Below are 5,000 nucleotides of genomic sequence, written 5' to 3'. Positions count from 1 at the left end.
GAGCTCCCCTGCACGATACACCTCGAAACCCTCTCAGGTCCCGGCGGCGCGCAGCGCCGTCCTAGGTACTTGGTCGGTTTCGAGAGAGGCGCAATCGCCCGGAGTTAGGCGAGTAGACGGTTTTAGTGCGAACACCCTTGCTCCCAACTGAGCTTGCCGCTGCCGACAGAGGCCCGGGAGCGTGCTGTCGTGGCATTGCCGGCGGGAGACAACACGCGCCACCTATGGTGACCGGCAGCTCCAACGCCAGCGCCACACAAGGGCAAAGCCCCACTTGGGTGCAGAAGCGAACTCTCCCAGCACAGCGCACGCGCCAACACGTCCGCACAACTGCGATACAAACCACCTGCGAGAACCGCTGGGGCGACCGAGCAGCAGACGGCGTCGCGGCGCCGAGTGCCAGGCGGCGGCGCATCCTCAACGCACACAGTCCTCAATCAGACCAGCACACTGCAGATGTCCACCGCGCTTCGCACCGGGCTCGGCTGAACCAACTTTGGCCGCCAGGCGCCGCGTGCAGGGTGCGCCGCAGCGTAGCTGCGCCGCCTGCCGGGCCCGTCGGCTGGCGCTCCTGCCACTCGGCGCCCCCCACCAGCCGCCTGTTGCGCGTGCGCCCACGCAGCGCGCGGCCAACACGCCGGGCGGCCCCCCTTCACCGGCCGGGAACAGTCCCACCAAGCCACCGCCGCGTATCGCTTCATACCCACATGGGCCTAGTCACGCGTGTGGATGTGGCGGGTACCGCTGAAACAACCGGTTAATAGCTGTACCGATCGTCGCCATCACAGATTCACCTCCAGCGTGAACAACCGCTCAACAACGGATTTCCAGTTCATTTGCGTATCTTGGGCAGTAAACGTAGATGTCCACCTACATTTGCGAATTCAACAATTCTTGCATGCCAGGATGTCATGTGTCACGACACGCTACATCAGACCACATACACACTGCGACATGTGCAGAAGAGAACACGTGGAAGGTGGCCCGCGCACGTATGCGATGTACCTTCCGCGATCCACTGTCAACCGGCATCTGCGGCATGTCCCAGATATGGAACGCGGTAACACGCGATCTAGTGTTGTGTGAGGCAATACGACAAAGTCGGAATACACGCGTCACTACATCAGACGGCTCACGCTGACCTGACCTGACCTGACTCACCGCACCACCACCCCCAGCGACCCAGGGTGACATACAATGCGTTCGTACGTTCCTCCCACACGCCTCTACGGCGTACCACAGTGCAACCTAGCTGTTATTGGGAGACGAGACAAGTAGCATCAAGCACAACATATGGAAATTGAGATTCGACACCGTTGGGCACAGCCAGCGTACGGTCACACGTATCACACTACTTCACTCTGTACGTAACGACCGATGATCGGTACAGCGTGTGGGTTACGCGTACGACATCAGCGGACAATGGACACAGACCATACCACGACGTACACTGAGGGCGTCGACATCTGAATGCAACTGAACAGCTGCGAGGCTCATTTAACACTCAAACGCCAGACCGACCAGCTTGAGAGGACAGAGACACAAAGAGGGGGACAGAGGGGGACAGAGGGGGGGGGAGGGGGGGGGGTCGGCGATATAGTCCTATTGCAGTACAATTGACAGTGGATAGCAGGAATATGTGGAAAGTAAGCAACACTCGCAAGACATCTACATGAGGATAACAACGACACCAGAGATTCCGAGCAGTGAACTATGTTAGGCAAAGGGACAACGTGGGTTAGGTTAAGGGACAACGTGGGTTAGGTTAAGGGACAACGTGGGTTAGGTTAAGGGACAACGTGGGTTAGGTTAAGGGACAACGTGGGTTAGGTTAAGGGACAACGTGGGTTAGGTTAAGGGACAACGTGGGTTAGGTTAAGGGACAACGTGGGTTAGGTTAAGGGACAACGTGGGTTAGGTTAAGGGACAACGTGGGTTAGGTTAAGGGACAACGTGGGTTAGGTTAAGGGACAACGTGGGTTAGGTTAAGGGACAACGTGGGGTTAGGTTAAGGGACAACGTGGGTTAGGTTAAGGGACAACGTGGGTTAGGTTAAGGGACAACGTGGGTTAGGTTAAGGGACAACGTGGGGTTAGGTTAAGGGACAACGTGGGTTAGGTTAAGGGACAACGTGGGTTAGGTTAAGGGACAACGTGGGTTAGGTTAAGGGACAACGTGGGTTAGGTTAAGGGACAACGTCGGTTAGGTTAAGGGACAACGTCGGTTAGGTTAAGGGACAACGTCGGTTAGGTTAAGGGACAACGTCGGTTAGGTTAAGGGACAACGTGGGGTTAGGTTAAGGGACAACGTGGGGTTAGGTTAAGGGACAACTTGAGTTAGGTTAAGGGACAACTTGAGTTAGGTTAAGGGACAAATTGAGTTAGGTTAAGGGACAAATTGAGTTAGGTTAAGGGACAAATGACGTTAGGTTAAGGGACAAATTGAGTTAGGTTAAGGGACAACTTGAGTTAGGTTAAGGGACAAATTGAGTTAGGTTAAGGGACAAATTGAGTTAGGTTAAGGGACAAATTGAGTTAGGTTAAGGGACAACTTGAGTTAGGTTAAGGGACAACTTGAGTTAGGTTAAGGGACAACTTGAGTTAGGTTAAGGGACAACTTGAGTTAGGTTAAGGGACAACTTGAGTTAGGTTAAGGGACAACTTGAGTTAGGTTAAGGGACAACTTGAGTTAGGTTAAGGGACAACTTGAGTTAGGTTAAGGGACAACTTGAGTTAGGTTAAGGGACAACTTGAGTTAGGTTAAGGGACAACTTGAGTTAGGTTAAGGGACAACTTGAGTTAGGTTAAGGGACAACTTGAGTTAGGTTAAGGGACAACTTGAGTTAGGTTAAAGGGACAACTTGAGTTAGGTTAAGGGACAACTTGAGTTAGGTTAAGGGACAAATTGAGTTAGGTTAAGGGACAAATTGAGTTAGGTTAAGGGACAACTTGAGTTAGGTTAAGGGACAACTTGAGTTAGGTTAAGGGACAAATTGAGTTAGGTTAAGGGACAACTTGAGTTAGGTTAAGGGACAACTTGAGTTAGGTTAAGGGACAACTTGAGTTAGGTTAAGGGACAACTTGAGTTAGGTTAAGGGACAACTTGAGTTAGGTTAAGGGGACAACTGAGTTAGGTTAAGGGACAACTTGAGTTAGGTTAAGGGACAACTTGAGTTAGGTTAAGGGACAACTTGAGTTAGGTTAAGGGACAAACTTGAGTTAGGTTAAGGGACAAATTGAGTTAGGTTAAGGGACAAATTGAGTTAGGTTAAGGGACAACTTGAGTTAGGTTAAGGGACAACGTGGGTTAGGTTAAGGACAAATTGAGTTAGGTTAAGGGACAACTTGAGTTAGGTTAAGGGACAACTTGAGTTAGGTTAAGGGACAACTTGAGTTAGGTTAAGGGACAACTTAGGTTAAGGGCCCTTGATTAGGTTAAGGGACAACTTGAGTTAGGTTAAGGGACAACTTGAGTTAGGTTAAGGGACAACTTGAGTTAGGTTACGGGACAACTTGAGTTAGGTTAAGGGACAACTTGAGTTAGGTTAAGGGACAACTTGAGTTAGGGTTAAGGGACAACTTGAGTTAGGTTAAGGGACAACTTGAGTTAGGTTAAGGACAACTTGAGTTAGGTTAAGGGACAACTTGAGTTAGGTTAAGGGACAAATTGAGTTAGGTTAAGGGACAAATTGAGTTAGGTTAAGGGACAAATTGAGTTAGGTTAAGGGACAAATTGAGTTAGGTTAAGGGACAAATTGAGTTAGGTTAAGGGACAAATTGAGTTAGGTTAAGGGACAAAATTGAGTTAGGTTAAGGGACAAATTGAGTTAGGTTAAGGGACAAATTGAGTTAGGTTAAGGGACAAAATTGAGTTAGGTTAAGGGGACAAATTGAGTTAGGTTAAGGGACAAATTGAGTTAGGTTAAGGGACAAATTGAGTTAGGTTAAGCGGATAATCTGGTACAGCCACAGTTAGGTTAAGCGATAATCTGGTACAGCCACAGTTAGGTTAAGCGATAATCTGGTACAGCCACAGTTAGGTTAAGCGATAATCAGGTACAGCCACAGTTAGGTTAAGCGATAATCTGGTACAGCCACAGTTAGGTTAAGCGATAATCTGGTACAGCCACAGTTAGGTTAAGCGATAAACTGGTACAGCCACAGTTAGGTTAAGCGATAAACTGGTACAGCCACAGTTAGGTTAAGCGATAAACTGGTACAGCCACAGTTAGGTTAAGCGATAAACTGGTACAGCCACAGTTAGGTTAAGCGATAAACTGGTACAGCCACAGTTAGGTTAAGCGATAAACTGGTTACAGCCACAGTTAGGTTAAGCGATAAACTGGTACAGCCACAGTTAGGTTAAGCGATAAACTGGTACAGCCACAGTTAGGTTAAGCGATAAACTGGTACAGCCACAGTTAGGTTAAGCGATAAACTGTACAGCCACAGTTAGGTTAAGCGATAAACTGGTACAGCCACAGTTAGGTTAAGCGATAAACTGGTACAGCCACAGTTAGTTAAGCGATAAACTGGTACAGCCACAGTTAGGTTAAGCGATAAACTGGTACAGCCACAGTTAGGTTAAGCGATAAACTGGTACAGCCACAGTTAGGTTAAGCGATAAACTTGGTACAGCCACAGTTAGGTTAAGCGATAAACTGGTACAGCCACAGTTAGGTTAAGCGATAAACTGGTACAGCCACAGTTAGGTTAAGCGATAAACTGGTACAGCCACAGTTAGGTTAAGCGATAAAGTTGGTTAAATTTGGTATTGTGTGGGGAAGGGGGCAGAGAGAGAGGGGGGGGGGGGTGGATAGTGGTGGCAGTACACGGATGCCTGAGTCACCGTCAGATACGTCACGTCGGTTCGATGCTTGTAGCAAGAGGCTGGCGGATGTGTGTCTCTCACTTCTGCAATTTTTCATGTGGTATAACACGAGGGCGGGGGATGATATTTGGTGCCCCTCTGTGTAGGATGTGTGTTGGTGGTGTTGATTT

The 5,000-nt window shown here is 49.0% G+C and overlaps 1 protein-coding gene across 1 annotated transcript in view; it reads left to right on the top strand.

The window, feature by feature from the left end:
• Positions 1 to 5,000, top strand: part of LOC126330722 (uncharacterized) — a 42,631-nt gene that overhangs the window by 20,137 nt on the left and 17,494 nt on the right. The window lies entirely within an intron of this gene.

This window comes from Schistocerca gregaria, unplaced genomic scaffold (assembly GCF_023897955.1).
Source record: "Schistocerca gregaria isolate iqSchGreg1 unplaced genomic scaffold, iqSchGreg1.2 ptg001340l, whole genome shotgun sequence".
Lineage (NCBI taxonomy): Eukaryota > Metazoa > Arthropoda > Insecta > Orthoptera > Acrididae > Schistocerca > Schistocerca gregaria.
The sequence above is the reverse complement of the archived record's forward strand: the minus strand, read 5'-3'. Positions and strand labels throughout refer to the sequence as shown.